This window comes from Giraffa tippelskirchi, chromosome 6 (genome assembly GCF_054371585.1).
Source record: "Giraffa tippelskirchi isolate mGirTip1 chromosome 6, T2T-mGirTip1v1.2.pri, whole genome shotgun sequence".
NCBI classification, from domain to species: Eukaryota; Metazoa; Chordata; class Mammalia; order Artiodactyla; family Giraffidae; genus Giraffa; species Giraffa tippelskirchi.
In genome coordinates, this window is record NC_137280.1 from 121,021,230 (window position 1) to 121,049,000 (window position 27,771).

The following is a 27,771-nucleotide window of genomic DNA, read 5'->3' on the forward strand; positions in this document are numbered from 1 at the left end:
TCTTTCTAATTGTCTTGTCTGCAGATTTAGGCTCTAGTACCAGAAAGAAGCGGGTGGAATAGTTTCATGTCAGCTCTTTAATTTGCTCTCCCAAGTTTGACATAAAGTCAAATCCCAGATTCATCTTCTAATGTATCTAATCTGTCTTATTGCTTAGCTTCTCTAAAGAACCTTGTCAGATGTAACAGGCAGTGAGTTTCATCAGAGACCTACATAGATCAAGCTTGATACCTCTCAGCTATTAGGACAGTTCAGTAAAAGACTACCGTTTTCCGGGGTGTAAGAAGTGAGGCTCTGTGCTCCGACCTTCAAGTGCTCCTTGCTTATGGAGTGTGTGGAAATATATCTATTTATAGTTATAACTCCTTTGAATCAAACTAATTCTAAGATGGTGTTTTCAACTCCTTCAATGATTACAAGCTATAATGATAGCCTTTCCTAATGTGGTGACAAAATATCACATAATTTTGCAGATGTTGCTTACTTTGGAAATTTCTAATACAGGCATTGAATGATTTGTAGAAATTAGTGTATGCCAAACTACCAGTTTTCACATTTTGAATATAACATGTAAAAATAATACCTTTTACAAGATAAGATATACAATATAAAATATAATAATAGTAAAAAAAAAAACCTGAGTGGAAATACAAGCTCAGAGAGACAGTTGGATGTAGTAGTTTAGAATGTAAAACAGTACCACACAGTTTGAAGTGTTACTTATTAGCTCTGAGCTTGCTAATTATGTGATGTTGGGTGATTACTTAGCCTGTGCTTCAGTTGCCTCATCTACTGTCCCAGGGTATGATGGGAGTGGTTCTGATAAATGTGCAGTTCTTAGAGTAGTGCATGGCACAGTAGAGACAGAAGCTTTGGTTTGGTAGGACTGATTCTCCCTTATGAAGAAGAAACTATTCGTTTTCCCATTCCATGAGGGCAGAGACTACATCTTTCTGCCCTTGTGTCCCTTACTTGACCCATTGAAGGTGTGTGTTGTGGTGCCCTGCCCAGATCCCTCTTCAGGATGCAGCTACTTACTCTTGAGACTCCTGGGATGTCACCTCCTGAGGCCCATGACTGAGTCTGTCCCTAGGAATTGCTTTGGGTCCAAGGGAGATGGCAAGATTAAGCTCCTCCCTGGGGGGAAATCCATATCCCATGACTGGTGGGAGTGGGCCACAAAGGACAGGCTCCCTTGTGAGGCAATCCTGAAATGCTCCACTGGGGTTGGCTGAGTTGGAGCCTCTGTCGTGTCTACATCTCAGTTCAACGCTGCTCCTTCCTCTCTCCAGTCCTGCTGTTCTCCCCTCCTACACAGGTGTTGTTCCCAAGAGCACTCTTGGATAATCCTACACACAGGTCTTCATTTCAAAGCCTGTTTAAAGGGGGTATAAGGAGAAAACTTTTAGGGGTAATTGATGGTGGTGGTGGTTTAGTCGCTAAGTCATCTCCGACTCTTGCAGCCCCACGGACTGTAACCTGCCTGGCTCCTCTGTCCATGGGATTTCCCAGGCAAGAATACTGAGGTGGGTTGCCATTTCCTTCTCCAGGGGATCTTCCCCACCCAGGGATCTAACGGCTTTTCCTGAGTCTTCTGCAAATCCTGCAGGTGGATTCTTTACCAACTGAGCCCCAGGGAAGCCCCTAGGAGTAATTGAAGTGTTCATTATATTGCTTTTGCTGATGGTTAAATGCAAGGAGAAGGGGGAGAACAGACATCAAAATTTGTTAAATTGTTCAATTTAAATATGTGTGGTTTATTGTATGTCACTTATACTTCAATAAGGAAAAAATCAGAGGGGCAGTGGGAGAAAAAAAATAAGTGCATTTTTCTCACATCCTACTAGTAGTACTTTTCTGATGTATTGTTTACTCTTCTTCTCAGTATGTTCTTACCTAGGAACCTTATTGTTCACCATGTCAAATTCCTCTTCACTCCTTCGTATATTCTTATAGTCATTCATTCTCTTGAACAGACATTCTCTGAGCACCCTCCAAGCCCAGATCCTTTTCTATGAATAGGTACTTGGGATAAAAAGACAAGTTAGGCAAGGCAGTCTTTTTCCACGTTGAGTCCATTGCCCCATGGAGGGGAGTGAACTGGAGGCAATTCCAATGTTAACTTTGGCATTCACGACCCCCCCTAGGTTGGCTTCATTCTGTGACAGCAGAAGTAGCACATATTTATGACACACAATATGATAGGTACAGAACAAAATAAGGAAATAATGATCACACTCCAGTGCACTTACAATTTACTTATCATTTTATCATATCACCAAATTTTTGCAGAAATGATTTTTCACTAGGAAAATTATTTTATTCCATGACTATGTACATTATGTTTTAACTGTTCTCTCATATAACATCTGTTTTGGGGCTTTTGTTCTCATCATCACCCATTTTTCTTTGTCATTATTGTCAGAGAAGTCTGGAAAAGTCCTGCAACAGATCCAGTGATCTGTGCCCACCTTTCAGGTTCCCTGGGCCCTTTCTCTTCCCTATGCTTCTACTGATTTGATTTGTAACACTTCCCACATCTTCTTGAGCTTTCTTCCAGTAAATCACTTCCTTTTCTGTCTTTCTTTCCATTTTAATGGCATGATAATGAAAGGAGTACAAGTGCCCTCTGGGAGCTGGGTATAGCTGTGAGGGCAAGAGGCAGGGAAAAGGAGCTGATGACCTTAACCAGTGGCTGAAAATGTCATTCATTTGCTCTCCAGAAGTGCTCACATCTCACTGGCAAAGGGGAACTTTCCCTGTTAGACAGACTTCTTTAGAACTTCTTCGTTAGACAGGGTCACCAGGAGACCAAATGAGACCTAGCAGGATTTCTAATCCCAGTCACTTTGCTGGTAATTCATCAGCATTTTGGGTGTCCCACGACTCCATACTCATCCATAAAGGATTTCTAAAGGATTTCAAAGAAGAAATAACAAGGGCAATAGAGGGAAAAAAATCATTAGTCCATATGTTTGGTAAAAGGTATCAAATCTGAATGATCTCTATAGATGTTTTAAATAGGGAAATTAGAAAAAATTTCCTTGGGAGCCATGAACATCCAGAGAAACCAAGTGTGAGAAACTGGAAGCTAATTATTTTGGTTGGCCTCTTCTACTGTAATTCTGTGTTTGAAATTTAATCAGTGGTTCAGATTTGGAAAAGGGCACCTGTGCCAGGACAGAAAACCTAAGAAAAATTCACTATGTGATGCTGAGAAGCTAATGTTCATAAATTAATAATACCAACAATAATAACTAAACAATATAAAATAAAGCCTAAAAACATTGCAAACATTAGATATTTCTTTGTAGTCTTTATGCATATTGCTGTGTATTCTCTCATTTAATCCTCATACAACCCTATGAGAAAGGCACTTTTCCCTTCTAACTATGAGGAAATAGGAGGACAGAAAGGCTATATCATTTGCTCAAGGTTGCAATGCTGGTAATGAGCTAGAATCCCCATTGGGGTCTGGTTGATTTCATAGTCTATATTGTTAACTCATTTTCTTTAGTCTCATGGGAGAGACCATTCCTCTCTGGTTCTATCTCCAAGAGCTTGGCAAACTTAAAAACCTATGTGAGCTGTAGGTATGGACTTTGCAAAGTTGTCCTTTTGCTATTGATTTTTAATGTTGTTGCCTTGTAGTTAGAGAATTTGCTGTTCCATATCAATTGCTTGGTAGAAACTTCCTTTGTGGTTCAGAACATGGTCAATTTTTGCGAATTATCCATATGTACTTGAAAATAAAACATCTACTCTATTTGTAGGGTACATCTGCTGGATCAATACTGTTTATTTTGCTGTTCAAGTCTGCCTGCTTGATCTATCAGCTTCCAAGAGAGATGAGTTGAAATACCCATGGTGATTCTTTGATCAATTTCTCATCTTAAATCTATTTAGTTTTCTTTTACATTTTGGGACTTGGTGGTTCATTTATACTGGATCTGGATTGTCCTATCTTCCTGGTGAATTTTAAATTTCATCATTAAGTAGGATCCTGTTTTATCCCTCAAGATGGATTTTGCCTTGGTATAATTTGATGTCACTACTATAATAGCATGTTTCTGTTAATATTTTCTTACTTTATCTTTCTTTACAAACTAAGAAATATTATAAAAACAGGACTTTGTGTGTGTATGTGGTGGGGCGTTTGCTTGCTTCAGCTATTTCTGGAGTTTATGCAGAGCAGCAAAAAGGTAATAATAGCTAAAACATCCCAAAGGAAAAAATATAGTAGAAGGGATTGGTGTAGCAGATATCAAGATTTATTTTAAAGCTATAAATGTAATTTAGTGAGTTATTGGTATATGGATAGAAAAATAGGCCAATGAATCTGAATAGGAAATCCAGAAATAGACTTTGTTTTCAGATAAACTGCAGTTGCAAATCAGTGGGGGAAAGGATAAGGTTTTCAATAAATGATACTGGGCTCATTTACATACTAAAATGTATAATCAATTTCCTTTCTAAAATATGACAACAAATACAGATAAAAGTTTAAACCATATAACTTTAGGAGACAATATTGCAGAATGTATTATGCCTTTAGGATAGAAAATGACTTAAAAGGTGGCAGCATTTCCAAACTAAATGGAAAAACCATTACATTTTGCTACAATTTACAAAAGTAAAATTACTACAGTTTACAAAAGCAAAATTAATGTTTTTGTTCATCAAAACCTGGTATAAACAAAATTAGAGAGTCTTTATAATACATGTACTTGACAAAGAATTAATATCTAGAATATATAAATAACCCTTCTCAAGAACTGAGTAGGAAAATGGACAAAAGATAAACGGATTTATCACAGAAGAGGAACCTTAAACTAGCCAATAAGCATATGGAATGATGATCAGACTTGATCATCTGGTGATGATGTTCCAGTGGTTAAAATCAGCCTGCCAGTGCAGGGGACACAGGTTCGATCCCCAGTACAAGAAGATCTCACATGTCATGGGGCAGCTAAACCCATGCATCCCAACTACTGAGTCCACATGCTGCAACAAGAGAAACCACTGCGGTGAGAAATCCGTGCACAGCAGCTGGAGTAGCCCCCACTCTCTGCATCTAGAGAAAGCCCACTTGCAGCAACCAAGACCCAGAGCATCCAAAAAAATAAATAAATAAAATGATGATCAACCTTATTAGTAATCAAACAGTTGCAAATTACTAGCACAATAAATACCATTTTATACCCATCAGTTAGTAAAAATTAAAACAACTGGAAACATCACATTTTGTAAAGAACTTACCGTACCTTATAATCCAGCAATTCCACTCCTAGGCATATGCCCTAAAAAGACTTGTTTTTGTGCACCATGCGACTTGCATAAGGCTTTTCATAGCAGCAATGTCTGTATTCATAAAAATAAGAAATTACCCAAGTGTCTGTCACTGAGAATGAGCAAATAAATTTTGGTGTAATGATATAGTAGAATACTAGATAGCGGGAATTCTTTAAATCTGTGACAGCTCTGTCCCATGGAGTACTGTAACCCTATAATAGGGGGTTATGTCTGCTGTGACCCTGGATTCCTAAAGGGATCTTAAAACCCCAGTTCCCAGTCCCTGGAGCCTATGTATGGTCCCACACTCCCTTAATCCACCATGACAGTACCTTCCCCTTACTGCTTTGACTGTTCATTTCTGACCATTGGGGATTTCCTTTTCTTTCTTTGACACTGAACTTTGTGAAAGAATTTTACATTTTGTGAAGAATTTCAAACATTTCTATGATTTCATAGAAGAAGGAGGTTTCTCTGCATCAACAGTATCACAGGAAGCCACTACCACCCATCTGTACTGACTCTGCCTGTTCCAGGATTCAGTGCCTTGCTAAATTGTGTTGCTTTGCCTAAGTTCAGCAGTTTGGTCTGCTAGCAGACAGGAATATGTTCTTCATGAAATCCTTTTAGAGTTGTTTTTTTTTTTAACTTATAAGTTTGTTTCTCTTACTCAAAAAAGACATAAAAAGTCTGCAATTTAGAAATATTATTATTTCCCCTTTCTTTTAGACTTAGCTCTGTTATTTCCACACCAGCCTGTATGACGACTTATGACAATAAAGGCATTTTTCTTTTTTTTTTTTTAATTCATTTATTTTAGTTGGGGGCTAATTACTTTACAATATTGTAATAGTTTTTGCCATACATTGACATGAATCAGCCATGGGTTTACATGTGTTCCCCTTCCTGGACCCCCCACCCTCCTCCCTCCCCATCCCATCCCTCTGGGTCATCCCATTGCCCCGGCCCTGAGCCCTTGTCTCATGCATCGAACAAGGGATGGTGTTCTGTTTCACATGTGATAATATACACGTTTCAATGCTATTCTCCCACAACGTCCCACCCTCACCTTCTCCCTCAGAGTCCGTAAGACTGTTCTATGCATCTGTGTCTCTTATTCTGTCTCGCATATAGGGTTATCGTTACCATCTTTCAAATTCCATATATATGCATTAGTATACTGTATTGTTGTTTTTCTTTCTGGCTTACTTCACTCTGTATAATGGGCTCCAGTTTCATCCATCTCAGTAGAACCGATTCAAATGTATTTTTTTTTAATGGCTGAGTAATATTCCATTGTGTATATGTACCACAGCTTCCTTATCCATTCGTCTGCTGGTGGACATCTAGGTTGCTTCCATGTCCTGGCTATTGTAAACAGTGCTGTGATGAACATTGGGGTACACGCGTCTCTTTCAATTCTGGTTTCCTCGGTGTATATGCCCAGCAGTGGGATTGCTGGGTCATATGGCAGTTCTATTCCCAGTTTAATAAAGGCATTTTTCAAAAGCCTTTACTTATATCAGGTATCTTGGTGCATTTGAAGAACCATTTTCAGCTCTTCTAGATGGTTGAATGTAGACTTGGGAAAGGAGACCAGGAATGACAGCAGAGGTATTCTTAATTTACAGTCTGTAAAATCAAAATGTTAGAATGCAGTCATAAGCTTGAACATTTGCCCTGCCCTCTCCTCCCCTTTATACTTTTCCTTCACCTCCTCCCCTTTCTTCTATTTGCATTGAGATTTTTTTTTAATGCAGTCTAAAATCTAAAACTCTTGGAAAAGGCTAGATCACAGAACACATTAACCTGAGAAATATGTCAGTTTAGTCTTTCTAAGGAAGCATTTTTGAGACATCATTGATATAATAAGCTCCTTTTCATTTGAAATTTCATTCCGAATTTGGCATGTCAAATGCTGAAACTCCCTCATTTCCCTATGCATTTGTGCATACTAGGTCACTTTAGTTGTGCCCCACTCTTTGCAACCCTATGGACCATAGCCACCAGGCTCCTCTGTCCATGGAATTCTCCAGGAAAGAATACTGGAGTGGGTTGCGATGACCTCCTCCAGGGGATCTTCCTGGCCCAGGAATTGAACCTGTGTCTCTTTAAGTCTCCTGCATTGGCAGACGGATTCTTTACCGCTAGTGCCACCGGGGAAGCCCCTCATTTCCTTATACCCAGTCTCTAATTTTTTCTCCACTGTTACTTTTTTATGGTATAATACTACTTGAAGATAAACTGGGAGAAGTTAAAAATGTCTACTGTAAACACCAAAGAAACCACTAAAACAGCAAAGCAAGAGTTAACAGCTAATAAGCCAAAAAAGGAAATAAAACTATATTATGAAAAAATAATCCAAAAAAATCAGAAAAAGAATAAAAGCAAGTAAAGAACAAAGAGGACAAATAGAAATCAAAAAGCAAAATAACTAACTAAAACCCAGTGAATTAATTATCATATTAAATGTAGCTAGTCCAATAAAGCAGAGATTGTAAGACTGAATAAAAAGCAGGGTCCAAAAATATACTGCTTACAAGAAATGTAAAGACACAAATAGACTAAAAGTAAATGAATGGGGAAATATGTATCTTAGTAATAGTAGTCCAAAGGAAGCTGGAATGGCAATATTAATATCAGACAAAACATATTTCAGAGCAATGAATATTACCATGGATAAAGGATAAAGGAGGTAATTTCATAATGATGAGTAGGTCAATACATCAAGAAGACACAACAACCCTTAATGTTTATGTTATGCCTAACAACACAGCTTCAAAACACGTGGCAAAAACAGATAAAACAGCAGGAATAATGAATAAAACATAATTATTGACAGAGATTTTAGTACTCCCACTTGAACACACAGGCAAAAATTCTTCAGTGACAGTAGTCTCGACCAGCACTATCAACCAACCTAACTTGATTGGTATTTATATAGGTCTTTCAATACCAATAGCATACACATTATTTTCAAATGCATAAAGAACGTTTACCAAGATAGACTACTGGGCCATACAATAAGTCTCAATAAATTTACAAGGATTACACTATCATTTCTGATAATAATAGAATTAAATTATAAATCAGTAACATAAAGATCTATGGAAAATCCCCAAATAGTTGAAAGCTGAATAACATACTTCCAAGTAACATGGATCAAAGAAGAAATTAAAAGAGAAATTTGAAAATATTTTGAAATTAATTAAAAAAAAACGCTGAGAGAATTTGTGGGGTGCTGCTAACAGTATTTTATTTAGTGCTATTTATAGCACTAAACATCTGTATAAGAAGAAAGAAAACTCACAAATCAGTGATCTTAGCTACCACCTTAAAAACAAAAGCATAAAAAGAAGAGCAAATTAAACTAAAATAAGAAGAAAGAAGGAAGTAATAAAGTTCAAAGCAGAAATCACTGAAAGAAAACAAAAAGAAATCAAAATGAAATAAAATATATGTATTTGAAATAATCAATAGAATTAAGCCTGTAGCCAGATTAATCAGAGGAAAAGAAGGCATGTATTAATGGTATCTGGAATGAGAGAAATGACATTACTACAGATTCTACAGTTATTAAAAGGATAATATGGGAATGTTATCAACAAGTTTATGCCTATAAACCTGACAGTTTAGATAAAATGGACAAATTTCTCGAAAGACTCAAAATATCAATACTCACTCAATAAGAAACAATAAACTTGTATAACTCTACAAAAGATACTAAATTTTTACTTAAAAACTCTCTCAAAGAAAAGTTAGTGCTTGGATGGCTTTCTGGTGAATTCTACCAAACATTTAAGGAAAAAAGTTGTACTAATTTTACATGAACTCTTTGAGAAAATTGATGAGGAGGAAACACTTCTCAACTAGTCTCTGAGGCTAGCATTAACTGGTTAGCAAACCAAGTTCTCTTGTTAGAGAAAGTCACAACTTTATAAATTTATTTGGAATAGTCTAAAAATGGAAACCACCCAAATGTCTATCAGCAGGCAAAAGGATAAGTGTACTATGCTTTATCTATCCAGTGGAATATTACTTAGCAATAAAAATAACAAACTATGGATACACACTATTGTGACTCTAGAAATAATTGCACTTGAAATAAATGCAGTTTTTACTGTAGGTCAATTATGACTCACTAACAGTGTAAAAAAACAATCTGGAGAGATTTTCATCCTCAGTATACTCATGAAGAAATTGATGTTTAGAGGTTATGTTGCTTATTGTCACATAGGGGGAAAAAATCTAGCTTACATGCTTTGCATATTTTAATTCAATCCTTATGTCAACTCATGAGGGTATGTTTTCTTTGTTCCATTTTACAAAAGAGAGAGAGAGAGAAAGATAGAGTATAAGTAACTTGCCCATGGTCACGTGATTTTCAGTTAAACTAGGCTCTGAACCCATATCCCTTAGCTTCTAATGCCTGTGTCTTCTTGACATCTTTGGGCTCTAGACATGATCCCCAAGTTATTACATTTTAAAAATAAAGAAAAATCACTACTAAACCTTGAGAATTTCATTCCTAAAAAAAAATGCCTTTGGCTTTAGGCAGAGAGGCATGTCTGAATCCTCCCCAACACATGATGAATGTTTATGTGGGCAAGGCACTCTATTTGATATTCCTGAGATGGAGCACAATTTCCCACAGCCTCACTACACCTCCAGCCTTTCTTTGTCATTCAGAAATGCATTTTAGAAGTGGGTCAGTGAGAGTGAGGCCTTGGTCATTTAACTTTTTAAAAGCAAATCATGTATAAACTTCACTAATTAAAAGTAAGAGCTAACATTTGTTGAATGCCAGATACTCTCAGCACTTTTATATCTTTTATATATATCAGTTCAATTCAGTTCAGTCACTCAGTCATGTCCGACTCTTTGCGACCCCATGAACCGCAGCACGCCAGGCCTCCCTGTCCATCACCAAGGGACGACGATATATATATATATATATATATATATATATATATATATATCGTCCTATTGTCCTACTTCTCCTCATGATGTGTAAAAGGCAGGTATTAATATTATCTTTTAAAAAAAAAATGAAACTGAAGCTCAAGGAGGTTTAAGTCACTTTTCCAAGGTCAGGCAGCAGATCAGTGGAGAAACCTGGGATAATAGTTGAATTCCACAATGTGCTTATCATCTATGCCAAACTGCCCTCTAGTATTTTAACTCTTGCTTAAACTATTTCCCCTAAGTGATCTGAAATATTCTGACAGTAGATCGTGGCAACCCAGGTCGTTTGATGTCTGTCATTGAAAGAACTCTTGATGGCCCACAAATCCCAACAGTCCTCAAATGGAACTCCACACACCTGGCAACATACTGCAGGCTCCTTAGGAGAAGGAGGTCTGGAGCATCAGTTTGATTAAGAAGAGCTAGCTATCCAGGAGAGGTGGAATGTCAGTGACCCCTTTGGAATCACTGACTCTATCAATTGTTAGGATGGATTTGGGGAGCAGAACAAATGGACATCATCTCTGTAAAAGCTTAGAGAAGGATATCAGCATCTTTCCTGTCCTCTGTGTGTACACTCCTTCAAAGTGAGCCATCTAGGTCCTCAAACTGGAGAAAGGCAAGGAGAGCTGGATTGCCTCTGTCAGAATGACAGAATGCCCAGCCTCAGCTCCCTGCTGCTTCTGGAACTGAACTCAATTTCTAGAACATTAAAAAAAAAACAAAAACCTACAATTAATAATTAATAAGTAGTCAACACATAATGAAAGTATAGTAAAACCATGCCAGAAAATTTTTTTTAGAGCATTAAGAATTAATTCGGAGAAGGCAATGGCACCCCACTCCAGTCTTCTTGCATGGAAAATCCCATGGACAGAGGAGCCTGGAGGGTTGCAGTCCATGGGGTCGCTAAGAGTTGGACACGACTGAGCAACTTCACTTTCACTTTTCACTTTCATGCATTGGAGAAGGAAATGGCAACCCACTCCAGTGTTCTTGCCTGGAGAATTCTAAGGACAGGGGAGCCTGGTGGACTGCCATCTATGGTGTCGCACAGAGTCAGACACGACTGAGGTGACTTAGCAGTAGCAACAAGAAATAATTACCAGATGTATGATAGAAAGCCATCTTTTTCAAACTTATGTTTTGTTTTCAGTGGTGGGACTCATTTTCAAACAAGATCGCACACATTTTAAAATGGATAAAATCTTTTTATTAATACAGATTGATTTTATGTTTATACATTTATACAGTCAATCAAGGGTTTCCCATGTGGCTCAGTGGTAAAGAATCTGCCTGCTAGTACAGGAGACGCAGGAGACTCGGATTCAAACCCTTGGTTGGGAAGGTCCTCTGAAGGAGAAAATTGCAACGCACTCCAGTTGCCTGGAGGATCCCAAGGCTAAAGGAGCCTGGTGGACCATAGTCCACAGAGTCACAAAGAGTCAGACATGACATAGTGACTGAATAACAGCACCACCACAGTCAATCAATGTGGCCACTTTGATGAACATAAATATTTGAAATTGGGTGTTTTGATTGTGCTTCCAGACTCACATTTACTTCAGCCTCTTATGAACCTGGAAGCAAACCTTGGGATTTTTTTTTTTTCTAATAAATTTATTTAGTTTAGTTGGGGGCTAATTACTTTACAATATTGTAGTTGTTTTTGCCATACATTGACATGAATCAGCCATGGGTTTACATGTGTTCCCCATCCTGAACCCCCCTCCCACCTCCCTCCCCATCCCATCCCTCTGGGTCATCCCATTGCCCCAGCCCTGAGCATTTGTCTCATGCATTGAACACCTGAAATGGTGTTCTGTTTCACATATGATAATATACATGTTTCAATGCTATTGTCCCAGAATGTCCCACCCTCACCTTCTCCCTCAGAGTCCATAAGACTGTTCTATGCATCTGTGTCTCTTATTCTGTCTCGCATATAGGGTTATCGTTACCATCTTTCAAATTCCATATATATGCATTAGTATACTGTATTGGTGTTTTTCTTTCTGGCTTACTTCACTCTGTATAATGGGCTCCAGTTTCATCCATCTCAATAGAACCGATCCAAATGTATTCTTTTTAATGGCTGAGTAATATTCCATTGTGTATATATACCACAGCTTCCTTATCCATTCCTCTGCTGATGAACATCTAGGTTGCTTCCATGTCCTGGCTATTGTAAACAGTGCTGCTTTGAACATTGGGGTACACGTGTCTCTTTCAATTCTAAACCTTGGGATTTTTAACAACGTCAATGCTGAATGTTGTGTGATAGTTTGGAAGCAACAGGTTTTGACCAAAAAGGTTGAATGATCCTGAGAGGGGAGCAGTTTTCTGTGACTGGAAAATACAGAAAAAAGCCTACAGCAGGAGTTGGTACTGGAATGAGTCTTGGAGGTGGGGAAGGGATTGTTGGTGAAAGGTAGGAGTATGGACTGGAGGTTCACATGCACTGTCTGCCTCTTCTGTGCCTTCTTGTACTTTGGGACCTGACGTTGGTGGATTCTGGCAGTTGGTAGTGGTCGAGCAAGAGTCTGTTGTTCATGTGCGAACTTCCTCCCTGCAGTCCCTTAGCCCCTCAGGCCAGGGTCTGTGACTCATTCTTCCTGGTCCTGTGTAGGCTCCCGGGTAAGGGAGATGGTCACAAAGTATGAAGCAAGAGTTCATTTCTCCCCAGTTTCAAAAGGATGATTAAGTCAGGCCCAAGGGTGCCATCTTCCCTTGGCTAGCAAACAGTTTCTTAGAGCTGTGCTGTGAATTCACAGGTGCTCACTGGGACTCAGTTTCATTTGGGAGCAGCCTGGAACATGAGCAACACATAGGCATGAATCACCTGCTTAGACTCTGTCCATACAGACCCCCTGAAGTGGACATTTTGATCACCTGAAGTGCTGATTCTCTTTTTTGCAAATTTCTTTATAATCATCCCAGAACATTTCACAGGCACTTTGCTCTCAACTCTTTGAGTCACTACCATATCTCATCTCATTCTCCAAATGAATACACTGAGCTCCTCCTTAGGTGCCGGACACTGGACTTGGTGCTTCAGGAACATCCAAAAGTTGGTGGTGTGGTGGGGACACAGGCAACAGAAAGGGATAAGACAGACCAGCATCGTCGGTTTAACTGCAGTAGGGAGCTGTGACAAGGTGCAGAATGACTAATTGCCAAGTGAATGACCCTGACAATTGATGCTCTGGGGCTTCAGAAGAGGAAGGCAGAAGTTGTCAGGGAATTTACAGAGCATGCAGGAACTGAAGAGGAGTGTGGGGTCTGGGAAATCTTTAACCACTGGCGGTGCACGAGACAGGCTGATGGGAAGCTTGAAAGGACATTGCACACTCCATATTCAGCCGGCAATAGGCAAGCTGGTTTGGAAACGAACAGAAAAGGAAATCTTTTTATTTAAACTGGACATTAAACATATCATCAACAACAATAACATAATGTCAGTGAACATTTATTGAACGTATAGTTCTTATTAAACACTGAGCTAAACACAATGATTATAAACTCAGTTCATTCCTACAAAACCTTGTGAGGAAATGAGGACTCTGCTAGCCAATGCAGTAGTTTTGAGGAATGAGACAATGGCAGACATCTCATGGGAACGTGACTTGGAGTGACTGGACAACATTGTGCAGTGCACAAGTACTTAACTGTACGTGGTGGTAGAAAGAATCATCATGTTTGCCAGTAACCAGGAACAGACTCTGTGCTGAGTGCTTCACACACACAATAACTTTCTCACCCCTCGTAACCACCCCATGAAGTATGTGCTATTCATTTCCCCGTTCCAGGCAATTCCACTTTGCTGGGGTTGATGCCTGTGCAGTAAGTTGGAGCCAATTATGAAGGGTCTTGACTGGAGGTTTGGGAAATAGGGACTTATTTGGTTGGCTTAGGAGGCTTTTACCCTGGTTTCTTGGTGAATTCCTCGTAAGGTTGTTCTGTTGCCTGGACCTCCGAGGCCTGGCCAGGACAGGCTCCCTCCCCCACTTACTGTATTCTTGCTGAGAGCCTGTCCACCCATGTTGTCTCTCCTGCTCGTTCTCTCTGGAGTCCACCCTTCAGCTTCCTGCTTCTCATCATCACAGCCACTGGCCTCACTGGGTGCCCGCACCTCAGGCTGGGGCAGTGGGCTCTTCAGTCCCTCTGCAGGAGCCCCACAAAGGCAGGGGTAATGTCACTGTTTTGCCCCTCACAGCACTAAGCACACACCTTTGGACTAACAGCAGTAGTGCAGATATTTGCTGAGGAACCCGCTTCTTTTTCCATTTTCTCAGTTTAAAGAGGACCACCTCTTTGGTTGATCTGGCTTATGGTACTTGTAGCTGCAAAGTTTGTGTTCCTGCCTTTGAGTGTCCATGTGTATCGGAGCCTTCACACACTCCTTGCTGCTCCCTCTGATGCTCAGCTTCTCTTGCTATTTCTTGGCTGCTGTTTATCTTCCAGTGCTGGCTGCCAGACCATTGGATGTAATTTGCAGAATTGTACTTTTGTTCCCTGGTTGGAATCATTGCTGGGTATCAATTGCTTTTTAGACCCCAGCCCTTCAGGCAGGAGGGATACAATTTTGGCTCCTCTCTTCCAGGCTGGCTGTACTAACTAAACTACCTGCAGAAGAGGGGCCTTGGCACTTCTTGGCCTAGGTAAGGCTGTTGTTTTAGTTGGTCCACACTTGTGTCGCCATCCTTGGGGTTATAACATTGAACTCGTTCTGTATTTACTAGTACGTAGCCACTGCTCCAAGCCCTTTTTGGGCTTCCCTGCCACCCTGCTTGCCCTGGCATGTCGCCTGGGACCTCCTAAATCTCTCCCAATCCAGAAACTGAAGGGTTAATGCTCAGCGCGGCAGAGCCCCAAGAGTGGCTTCAGTTCTGCATGGCTAGTCCTGGGCCACACAGGTTGTTCAGTATTTTGGGTCTCACTCTTATTTTCTTGCCGAGGAAAGCCCAGCCTGCCTTCTACCATGGAGATAGGAGGCACATTTTCATTAGAAGAGAAAGCTCACATTCTGGGTGAAATGGGGGCTGTTCTTCAGTAGGTACTCACTTGTTACCAGGTTCTGTGCTAAACACTTCATCTGAAACATTTTGTTTCATTCTTACAAAAGCCCTTGCTGCTGCTGCTGCTACTAAGTCGCTTCAGTCGTGTCTGACTCTGTGCGACCCCATAGACAGCAGCCCACCAGGCTCCGCCGTCCCTGGGATTCTCCAGGCAAGAACACTGGAGTGGGTTGCCATTTCCTTCTCCAGTGCATGAAAGTGAAAAGTGAAAGTGAAGTCGCTCAGTCGTGTCCGACTCTTGGCAACCCCATGGACTGCAGCTTACCAGGCTCCTCCATCCATGGGATTTTCCAGGCAAGAGTACTTGAGTGGGGTGCCATTGCCTACTCCTTGGGAGGCCCCTAATAATATTATGCCTATTTTGTGCTTGAGAAAAAAAAAGGATCGTAGAGGTCAAGAACTTGCCAATACTGGCAAATAGAAAAACTGGGATTTGAACCCATGGCTGTCAGGCTGCCAAGTGCATGTACTGGGCTTTGAAAAATAGCCCTCATTTTAATCCACTCAACTCAAGGTGGACCTCAAGGAAGACCTTCTTCAGTCATATCACTCCTTCTTGACTGCTTTGATTATGGTGGGCATACTTGATGAAATGCTCCAGGTCATCTCTCACACGGATTTGCCAGAGAGAGTCCCTCTTACTATCATCTGAGTGATACTATTCCATCTATTTGGCCAGGCTGCATGTAGTGGAGTCCTTAAAATAATGTCTTCTTGTGTTCTGAAATGGACACAAAGGGATATCCCTTTGCAATGTGACTTGCTGTCTCACCCATCAAGAGGTGGAGTCTGTTTCTCTACCCATTGACTCTGGATTGATCCTGGGGCTTGCTTTGACTAAGAGGAATGTAGTAGAAGTGATGTTCTGAAATTTTGCAACCCAGACCTTTAATAGGCCTTATGGTTTCCACTTTTACTTTCAAAACCCAATCATCATGTAAAGAAATCCAGGTCATCTTGCTTGAGAGCCCACTTGGAGAGGGAGGTCACCTGGAAGGGAACTGAGGCGCCCCAGCCCACTGCCAGCACCAAGTTCCCGGGATTGAGTGAGGCTTTCTTGGATTTCTGTTGCTAACTGAGTCTTCCCAGCCGATTCAGTGTGGAACAAACACAAGTTACCACACCGAGCCCAGCCAACCCAGATTGTGAACTTCAGCATGGCTGTTGTTTTAAATGAGTCTTGGAGTGGTATGCGATATAGCAGTAGATAAGTGATGCAGTATATAAGAGGAGAGGCAAATTCTATGAAAAGTCAAAGCCTAAAAAAATCATTTATAATTGTTTATAACTTTTTATAAGTATAAGTAGACTTTACAACAATTCCACCATTCATTCTTGGCTGATAATTAAATAATTTATTACACACAAAAAAGTCATAAACACTAGGGAAATCAAAGAAGACCTTCATCTGTGAAAAATATTAAACCATTTGGTACCCAACATCTCTCCAAAGTCAACAGCTAAAAAGCCAGAATAAAGGTTGTCCTTGAGAAAATCTACAAATGATTTTCTTTACTTAGACACTGTTTTGATAATTACCTAGTTTCTTACTCTCTCAATGCAGTTGCAAGATGAAAACATAAATGTTAGAACCACAAAGTAAGGTGGGTACACTTCTACCTTGTCTTCCTTGCAACAGACACTTGGACACATCATGGATCATCATACATGTGTAAATCACACCTTTATAATCTTTAATTCAATTCACCAAAGGCTTATTGAACACTTACTCTAAGTAAAGGTAGAATCATATTTGTATAAGCAGAGAGAGAGAGAGTCTGAATGAATCAGATCTATGTAGATTTCCTAAAGGCTTCCAAATGATGTACTGAGTTGAGTCTCTACCTTGTTCAGAACTACTGAACAGTCCTAATATGTTCTGACCCAGCTTCTGGAGTACCAGCTATTTGGTTGACTCTCCATAAATATTTGTCGAATGAATGAATGTCTAGAGAAGTTGAAAAAAAGAATTTATGAAGGAGAATGATAGGAATAATCCAGGAGCAGAGTAATCTAAGGGCATAATAATCTGCCTCTGGGTGATGGGAATTGACTGAGCCTTCCTCAGTCAGGAAAGTTGTTTTCTGCAGAAAGAGTTTTCATACCTTAAAATTTTCAAACACCAGGCTGGAGGGAAGCTGAGCTCAGAGGGATATAGCAGCATGTGAAAATAAAGCATGATTTTTAGCTGTGATTTTGTGGGTGGGATCATGGGTATAGGAAATGGCAGTCCTAACCTCTGTCCTGGACCGACTGCCCTTGAGATTGTAAGTCTTGTCACCGATAGCCCATTTCTAGGAGAGAATAGCAGAGGAATACAGAAATTGGCAGTGAGCATCTGGAAAATTCCTATGACTATTCCATAAAGGGATAAAGAATTGAAGAGTCATTTAGCTTTTAGAAGAGATTCATTGTAGAGTTGAGGATTATCTTTAGTATTTGAACTGCTTCCATGCGGAAGGGGCTCACTTTGCTCTGCATGAGCTTAGAGGGCAGAGGGAGGACCAGAAAACAGGAATTAATCTTTGTAAGATACATAATATAGTATTAATACTAAGTGGGGAAGAAGCACCAGGTCCCAAGACAGACTCTGTTCTGGAGAGCTGTACTTCTTTTAGCTGTTTTATGGCCCAAAGGAGTATAGCTTTGCAGTAGGATCAAAGGATAAAGATGTCTGAGGGGACGCTTGAAGGTGGACTGGAAGGCATCCTTGCTCATGCTCAGTCACTAAGTCGCATCCGAATCTTGGCGACCCCATGGACCGTAGACCCCATGGGCAGGCTCCTGTGTCCATGGAATTTCCCAGGCAAGGATAGTGGAGTGGGTTGCCGTGCCCTCCTCTGGGGGATCTTTCTGACTCAGGGTTCGAATCTCTGTCTTCTGCATTGGCAGGCGGATTATTTACCACTGAGCCACCTGGGAATCCTGGAGGACATCCTTGCCAAGGGTATTAATAGCAGAGATTCTAGAGCCAGGTAGGCCTTCCTCAGAATCCCAGCTTTACAGCTTACTTTCCTAGACCAGTGACTGAGCCCCTCCTTGACTCTGTTTCCTTATCTGTAAGTGGGGATAATAGTAGAACCTACCACAGTGAGTTGTTTGAGGACTAAATAAGTTCATATTGGCCATCACACAGAACGGCACTTGTGCGTGGTGAGCACTGTAGGAGTGCCAGCCAGTGTTTCTCTCCATATTCTCTATTTCTGCAAGAGGAATGGGAAGCATAACCCTGATAGCCAGGTTACCTTCTCTCGTTTCACAAGGGCATGATGCTTTACAAAGTTCTTTCACTTGTATCAACTAATTTGGTCCTCCCTGCAACCATTTGCTATAGAGTCAATATTGTTATCCCCAGAAGATGAGGAAATAGGGTCAAGATCATAAGTGACTTAGCAAGTGAGGTAAGAGAGTCCTGGCTTGAGCTCAAGCCTTTGGTCCGTGTTGAGTGGTGATTCCCCTGAGCCACAATGCCTCCTTCTTAGTTTGCACTTGGGCAGTATACCTGGACAGCAGGTGCTTTAGGATGAATCTGAATAAATGACCCCATTTGATTTTGGAGAGCATAGTCATCTCCACCTTCGAGCCAGACTCTGAGCAACAATGCACCTGTGATTTACATTGTAATACTTTCCCTTTAAAAGTAAATAATTAACTCATAAAGGAGGTTACCTCCTGGCACACACATTTTCCTTTTGCTATAAAATTTTCATGCCGTGTATTTCAGCTACGTTGATTGAAAGTCAAATTATGAGCCTCAGGGCAAAGGCAATATGAGGTTTCCAAGAGCCTTCCTCAAATTATTGCCAGCTTCCCCATATTAACTTCCATGAATTTATCTCAGTACGAGGGTGGTAATACAAAACATGAGATGATAAATATGTTCCCTGGTTTTTCACTTGCAGATCTAGTGAGGTCAGAACCACAGATGCCAGGAAAGATGCTCATTTCCTGTAACTTCCTATGTTCCCCCTCTCACTATACTTGGACTGATAAGCCTTTGAGCTTGGTGGCTATTCTGTGGGCAAGAAGAGCCCTTCTATTTCTAGTGGAAAAACTAAGCCTCAAGCACTAGGTATTACTGCCTAGAAGATTCCACATTCTCATTTTTAAGATAGAGTGCCTCCTCTGACATGCATGCTCAGTTGTGTCCCACTCTTTGTGGCCCCATGGACTGTAACCCACCAGGCTCCTCTGCCCATGGAATTTCTCAGGCAAGAATACTACAGTGGGTTGCCATTTCCTACTCCAGGGGAACTTCCTGATCCCAGGGATTGAACCTGTGTCTCTTGGGTCTCCTGCATTGCAGGCCGATTCTTTACCACTGCGCCATCTGGGAAGCCCCAGTGTTAGTCGCTTAGTCATGTCCGACTCTTTGCGACCACACAGACTGTAGCCTGCCAGGCTCCTCTGTCCATGGGATTCTCCAGGCAAGAATACTGGAGTGGGTTGTCATTCTCTTCTCCAGGGGAAGCACCAAGATAAAGTTAAATGAGATAATGTATATAAAATATCTAACAGTGTCTGATCATATAACTGCTTAGTAAATTCTGGGGGAAAAGTGTCTCTTAGAAGAGTCAAGATGATTTGTTCAGTTGGTTTTACCAGTGGTGTTGGAGAAGACTCTTGAGAGTCCCTTGGACTGTAAGAAGATCCAACCAGTCCATCCTAAAGGAGATCAGTCCTGGGTGTTCATTGGAAGGACTGATGTTGAAGCTGAAACTCCAATACTTTGGCCACCTGATGCGAAGAGTTGACTCATTGGGAAAGACCCTGATGCTGGGAAGGATTGGAGGCAGGAGGAGAAGGGGACGACAGAGGATGAGATGGCTGGATGGCATCACCGACTCGATGGACATGAGTTTGGGTAAACTCCGGAAGTTGGTGATGGACAGAGAGACCTGGCGTGCTGCGATTCATGGGGTCACAAAGAGTCAGACACGACTGAGTGACTGAACTGAAAAAGAGCTTTGTCCCTTCTGCATCACTTTTCCAGACTCTAGTTGATAATCCAGTATGTTGTTTATTTCCTGAAATTCCAAACAATGTGAACAGAAATAGATGTATTATTTAGTCAATTAAAATTTATTGAGCACATGCTAAGTATTAGTGAAATGAATGAAATAATTCCTTTCAGAAAGAGAACTCAGTTTGGTGTGCTGCTGCTGCTGCTGCTAAGTCGCTTCAGTCGTGTCCGACTCTGTGCGACCCCATAGACGACAGCCCACCAGGCTCCGCCATCCCTGGGATTCTCCAGGCAAGAATACTGGAGTGGGTTGCCATTTCCTTCTCCAGTGCATGAACAGGAAAAGTGAAAGTGAAGTCGCTCAGTCATGTCTGACTCTTAGCGACCCCATGGACTACAGCCTACCAGGCTCCTCCGTCCATGGGATTTTCCAGGCAAGAGTACTGGAGTGGGGTGCCATTGCCTTCTCCACAGTTTGGTGTACAATAGAACAAATTAAGAGGAGTGAGATACTGATTTGATGTATTTACTACTGTGTCTGGTTAGTTTTGTGGGGGGTGGGTGGGGTCCTGTGGCACATTTCGTATTCAAACTAGACCTTGAGGCATTCTTTGCCTCAGGAAAGGATTTTTTTTTTTTTTTTTTTTGGTCCTATGGCACTTCCCTATTCAAATTAGACCTTGAGGCATTCTTTGCCTCAGGGAAGGGTTTTTACAGCAGAACACAGAAAGATAGCAATCAAGTCAATTTTGAGTTTCAAAATTTGTTTGAAATGTCAAGGCATACAGTAGTTTCAAAGGAAAGATTTGGGGCTTCCAAAAGCTTAGGAATTTGGGGTTCCAAAAACCTTCACCTTGAAGAGACTCAGAGGCTAGAAGATATAAAACCAATCAGAGTTTGGGATTTTTTTCCCCCTGCTCTATAAAAGATCCATATTTTCTGGTCTAAAAGAGAATGGAAAGGAATGCAGAAGTGGATACTGGTGGCATATGGGAAACTGTTCCCTTAGATGGGGTCCATGACTCTGAGGGTGAGTTCTAGGGAGGATGGGTGAGAAGACTGCCAGTATATCCAGGTGGGTTTGGGGACAACCTGGAAGGAGGGTATCTGCACTTGATTTTCTTGGTGGAGACTGGGAAGATGACAGGGCTCCTTGCATTGTTCCTTGACACTCAAGGGCACAGGGACAGTGGAAATGGGGCCTGTGGCCTTGAGATGGCCTCTTAGGGCCCAGCGTTGCATGTAGAACAGGAAAATGATTCCCTTGTGCCCAGAGAGACACAGAAGGAACCAGATAATGCTGGACTTGGAGAGGCAGATCATAGGCCAGAGCTAAGACCTCTATAGAATGGTAACAGAGGATCAGAGGTGGGTTGGGCTTCATGTCAGCAGATGCCAACGTGAGTTACTAATGTCAGCTGAGGTAATGATGGCAACTGAGGAGCAGGTGTCTCACCCATCTCTCTCCCTACCCCACGGGTGCCTCAGCACTATATGAGACTCTCAGAGCCCAGACTCAGGCTGGGGAAGTGTGGGGATTGGGAGTGGGGCCAAACTGCCTGAGAAAATATAAAATCAACTAATATTACCCGACGTGACTGAGATTAAGATTTGGGAGCTTGAAAGGAAATTAAGTTCAATTATCAGGCAACAGAGGAAAGGTGGGGTTTTGTGTGTGTGTGCGTGCACACACAATTTATATTGTAGACTGAGATACTTACCTGCCACACAGGCCATTCTGATTCAATGTGATACTGGCAATGATGGGAGAAGGACAAGGTCTAAGGAAGCTCATGAGAGGTCACCCAGCCCAGCTTGAGATGGGAAGGAGGTGATGTCAGGGGAGACTTTTAGAGAGAGAGAGAGAGAGAGAGAGGTGCTAGAATGAAAAGCAGTAGGAAGCCCAAGAAACTAGGCAAAGGTATTCCAGGCAGAGGAAAAAGCCACACAAAGGTACAGAAGCATGAAACATAACCATTTTCTTTCTGGAAAAATGTAACTTGTTCTGTGGAGTGAGAGTTAAAGCTATGTGTGTCAGGGACAGGAATGGTGAAGGTCTTATGGGTCACACTAATTTGGGAAGAGAAGAGAAGGAGTCTTTTGTAGATGTTTTGAAGCTCGAGTATTTGTACCCCCACACATGGAGGCCCAGGGGGCAGTGAATAATGAAAATACAGACTTACCAGTCTCCAGCCCATGTGAGGAGGTTGGCACCTTAAGAAGTTAGCAACCAGCATGAAATGGACGGATATCAGTTTTGAGTGCTCACTCTGTTCCAGCCTTGTGCTAGTTTCTTTGTGGTCATTAAATCACTCAACCATTGCAGCAACTCTTTGAAATAGGGTATATTATTTTCTCTATTTTCTAAGTGAAGAAACAGAGGTTGAGAGAAGCAACAAGAAGCAAAGCAACTTGTTTGAGGTCACATGATCAGCACATGGCCTCGCTAGAATTGGAACTTGATTTTATCTGGTTTCAAATCTCTTGTTCTTAACTATAAGCCACCCAACCTTGGGGCATCCCAGGAGAGTAAGCAAGAAGTTGGAGTGTCGGCTCTGCGGGGAGAGGAGGAGGTCCCTCAGTGGTTGTGTCTTAAGAGAAGCTGCTTGTGAAGACTGCTTCTATGCCTGGTGGGGTCCTCCTTGTTTTGCAGAATGATCTGACTTATCATAGATGGCAGTTCATGGCCGTCACCACGGGGCTGAACTGTCCATCTCTAAACATAGCAGGCTGAGGGGGCCAGTGTCAGATGCTCATGCTACAGAGTGGTCCAGTACTGCCAGGAAAGCCCTGGGCAGAACCCTGTCAGTGTGGACCAGCAGAAGAGCAAAGGTGTCTGCCGCATAGGCGGGAGTTCGGGAGAAAGCAAAGGGTGCAATCTAGAATCACACCTCTGAGCCCAGGACCACTGCCACGTGCATGTGCCCTGATGAGGCCTTTGTGGGTGATAGCCAGGGTCTACATGGTGCAGTGGTAACGAATCCGCCTGCTAATGCAAGAGGTGTAAGAGATGCAGGTTCAATCCCTGGGTCAGGACGTTTCCCTGGAGGAGGAAATGGCAACCCACTCCAGTATTCTTGCCTGGAGAGTCCCCATGGACAGAGGAGCCTGGCGGGCTACAGTCCATGGGGTCGCAGAGTCAGACACGACTGAGCACACACACATACAGAGAGACTGAGGAAGAAAGGCAGGCATGGCACGGAGCAGCAGGATCCTAGCTGACTGCTGAGCTTGCACAGCTGGCCTGATGCTCCCCAGGGGGGACTCTGATATGGTTTCTCACTTTGGAACAAACGCATTCATTTAACTCAATTCTCTCTGAAACATTATTTGCCTGAACACTCCACACTTCAGTCTGAGGAGCTCTGAAGAATTCTTTGGCAGTTTCAAACCAGCCAGGAAGATGTGGGGCAGGGTCAGTGGTGGGTCAAAGAAACGAAACATATTGTTTAGAAGTTAGATCCACAGACTAAAGGGGAAAATGGCCTTGTAGCACCTCAACTTGGCCACAGCTTCTGGAGCAGGAGAAAGGAGACTTACAGATTCTAGAATCAGATGACTTGGGCCCTCTCCCCTGCTTCGCTACTCACTAGCTCTAGGGCCTTGACAAGTATTATAACTTTCTGTTTCTGGGTCTGAGTTTCATATTTGTAAGATGGGTGTATTAATAATGTTTTAGGGTTATTGTGAGGTGTATACGAGATGATGCGTGTCAGTTGGTCAGTTGTTCAAAATAGCTCCCTGCACACAATAACCCCTTCAGTTAACTCACATTTCCATGTGTGATAACCACTACATTCGTTGTTATAGTTACTTTTCTTACTGCTGATCTGTGGACACAGCTGTGGTGTTAGGTCAAGGGATCACCTTGTCCTCTGCCCTACCCGAGCCTCTCTGAGTTGTCCCCAGAGTCAAAGGTGGTGTTCCTCTCCCAGGGAAGGGGGCCTGGCCAGAGGAGAGCAGGCTCCAGGAGCTCAGGTTTTCTCTGAGTCACTTGGTGCTGAAGACAGGAGTGCTTCCCGGGGAGGCACTCTCCTGAGCCAGAAGCTGGAGCGGAGCAGATTGTTCCAGCAGAAATGGTGGTGTGGCTCCCACCGTCCCAGGAGCATGTGCTAATTGTTAGGCAGCTGTGTCCTGCTTGACACTCCACCTGCCCAGACCCAGATTTTGGAGGGACTTTGATGAGGAGACAGATCTTAGACAACCTCTTGGAGGGGTACTTCTCCAGAACTTGGTTTGGGGAATCAGGATGGCAAAAGAGCCCAGAGCATGGACTTCAAAGCCAAGCAGCCTAGAGTCAGCTTCTGATTTTGTCACTTATCAGCCATGTGATCTAGGTGAGTTACTTTCCTTTTGGAGCTTCAGTTTCCTTAGCTGTAAACAAGAGATCATTTTAAACTGCCTGCCATTTGGAGAGAATTGTTGTGAGAATAGTGCTTGGCACACAGTAAGTACCACTTAAATGGTATTAATACTGAAATTGATAGTAATTTAACAAATACTTATGTGATGCTTCCTATGTACCAGGCACTGTTCTAAGTACTTTGCAGATATTATCTTGTTGAATATTCTTATGAGGTAGGTAATATTATTGTTTTTGTTTTCCAGAGGTAGAAACTGAGGCACTAAGAGGTGAAATAGCTTGTTCAAAATCTTACAAATTGTGGATTCCACCTCAGGTAGTTTGGCTCCATATCAGTCTGTGAAGTCTCACAGTTATAATGATGTTCTATAAAGGTCAATGACAAAGGGCCTTGAACTATTTATTAATGAACTATTAATATAATGATGCCCTCTCCCTACCCAAACAATATGTTGCTAGCGCTCACTATAGTGAGGTTCTGTTCCTTCAGGGACAGAATTAACCCACATTTCTAGTTACCAAATGGATGGCTCCCTGCAGACCTAACTATCCCCTACCCCTGATTCCTCTCTAAGAAGCTATTGTTCTTAAGTGGATCAGAGAATAGAGGACCAAGGGATTGGTTTGTGCATTTCACTTTGTTTTCAACCTCATTTGCTTGTGAGTTGGATGGATGCATCCTTAAAGCCTCTTTCCAACACCCCCCCACCCCCCCTGGCCTTGACCCCTGCTATACCTGCACCCCCCACACATAGTTCCTCTGGGTCCAAAACAGTAAGAAAGCCCCAATATGCAGGACGAGCCTGATTTGGTTCCAGCAACCAAGTTTCTGCTTTGTTCTTGAGCTTAATGCCCACCTCTGTGGCTGCACACCTCCCTGTACACACATTGCCCTCAGCACGGCCCTTTTCAGAGCAGTTGGAAATGATCTGCTTATGTGAGTGAAATGAGGTGGAGAATTTCTTGTAAGAAAAGTAATCACATGAGAAAACAATCTCTCTGCTCCTCTCTGGGCCAAGAAGACTGCAGCTATGGAGTTATTGCAGTCTCTGGCCTTTCTGAAATGACCCAGGAGAAAGCTTTGTTCCAGCAGCCACTTCTAGTTGGGAAATGGTGTTACATGTTTAGGAAAGGGAGAAGGCAGAAGATACCTGCATTTGGGATGCCAGGAAACCTTGGGGAGGGAGCTAGGTACGAGGATGGCCCCAGCGGCTCAACTACATTGAGGTTTAGAGGAATTTGGAGATGAGATGAAAGAAAGGGGGATTAACAAAAAAGAGGAGTGTGGATGGTAAACTGGATCTCCTGTGATATGGTGAGAGACATGAGTAGAAATTAGAACTGTGTTTTGATTTTAATTGTTCAACTCATTTCTTTGAATTTGCCACTTAATGAAACAGGGTTCCGCTTTGGGCCCAGGACTTGTTTTGGTTGCCCTTTTGATTTTCCCTTATGCTATGAAATTCTTGAGGGTAGGAACTGTGTTTTATCCATCTCCACATTTTTAGCCCTTAGGAGCCCAGCACAGAGTAGGTACACTTGTTGTAGGTTGAACTAGGGTGACCATCTCTTCCTGGTTTATCTGGCACCCTCCTAGCACCTTTCTTCCCGTGTTCTGAAGTCCCGAGTCCCAGGAAAACTGGAATGATTGACACACTAGGATGAATCAATAAAAAATGAATTCTAATACTGACTCGTTCTCTTGCCCTTGGCTATCAGGAACTTGAGAGAGTAAGTGGAATGCCTGGGGGAAATTCAGTCCCACCTCTGGCCAGACCCTCTATTGGGGAGTGTCTAGGTGGCTGTATCAGAGGGAATATTGTCTTTTTCGTGCCTGCTTCATTCTCATTGGGTGGTAGGTGTGCAGTGAGTCTAGCCGTGCTGCACGGCCCAGCCTGGTGGGTCTCTTTTAAGGCCCTTGCAGCTGTGGAGTGCTCACCACTGCTAGAAGTCTGCAAAAGTGATTCTTCTACTATGAAAAAGACTGGATCCATCTCAATGTAGAATAAACAAATTCTTTTTTTGGTATCAGGGTATTAAGAAAAAAGATTACTGACTGTCCACCAATCACAGAATCTCACAGAATTGTTCTTTTCTTGAACCCACTCTTCCTCTCTCACCTCTGGGCCTTGCTGTAGGCTGTCTCCCTTGTCAGGCTTCTACCATTTTCTGCACCTGCTGAGCTGCTCCTCAGCCTGACTCCCTCCAGGCAGCCCTCCCTAACTCCCTCTTCCATGACGATCAGCCCTCCTGCCCAATGCTCCCCAGAAGCCTGGGTTTGTTAGTCTATGGCTTGTGCTGTCTGTCCCCTGTACTGTGAGTCCCTGAGGCCCTGGGCTATGTTGGAGGTGCTCTTCTCTAAGCCTGACCAGCCAAGGGGGTGGTAAAGGGAGCCCCAGGTGAGTGACAGGACAACTTGTGAACGTGTCACCTCTCATATCTCTGTTGAATCACCTGGAAATGAGTTTGCCAAGATGATTATGATTTGAACACAAGCCTTGGCTGAGCAGGTGCTGCAAATGGATCACGGAGATGTAAAAAGAGAAGGGCCAGTTTGTCAGAGGGAGCTTAGAGTCCAGAAATCTGATTACCAAGGTCAAGTGCATAGAGATGTATTATTATTATTTTTTAATACAAGTAACCAATACTTGGGGCTTCCCAGGTGGCTCAGTGGGTAAAGAATTTGCCTGCAATGCAGGAAATGCAGGCAGATGCAAATTTGGTCCCCTGGTCGGGAAGATCCCCTGGAGAAGGAAACGGCAACCAACTCCAATATTCTTGCCTGGGAGAATCCTATGGACAGAGGAGCCTGGTGGGCTACAGTCCATAGGATCACAGAGTCGGACAGGACTGAAGTGACTGAACACACACACACAGGAGATTAAAAGCTCCCCTCACGTTCATCTTCAGCTGGTCTGCTGTTATTCTTTCACTTTCTGGGGATGGAAGAAGCAAGTGGTTGCTTATGAGGTCTCTGCTTGTTCCATAAACATAAAAGGTGGTTTTACATCTTTCCTTCTCTAGGGATAAGCTAACAACGTGCCATACAGTTCACCAGCTCCCCAGCCACGTCCTCGAGGATAGAAAAGGGTCACATAGAAAAGTCTTCA

At 42.3% G+C, this 27,771-nt stretch overlaps 1 protein-coding gene across 16 annotated transcripts in view; it reads left to right on the forward strand.

Annotated features, from left to right (window-relative positions):
- Positions 1-27,771, forward strand: part of LOC145510158 (uncharacterized) — a 735,177-nt gene that overhangs the window by 166,671 nt on the left and 540,735 nt on the right. Inside the window, exon 3 of one of the 16 annotated variants that reach the window (XR_014056833.1) lies at positions 18,228-18,310. The exons of the other annotated variants lie outside the window; for them this stretch is intronic. The gene's annotated coding sequence lies outside the window, so the exon portion shown is untranslated. The remainder of the gene's footprint in view (positions 1-18,227; positions 18,311-27,771) is intronic. 16 annotated transcript variants of the gene reach the window in all.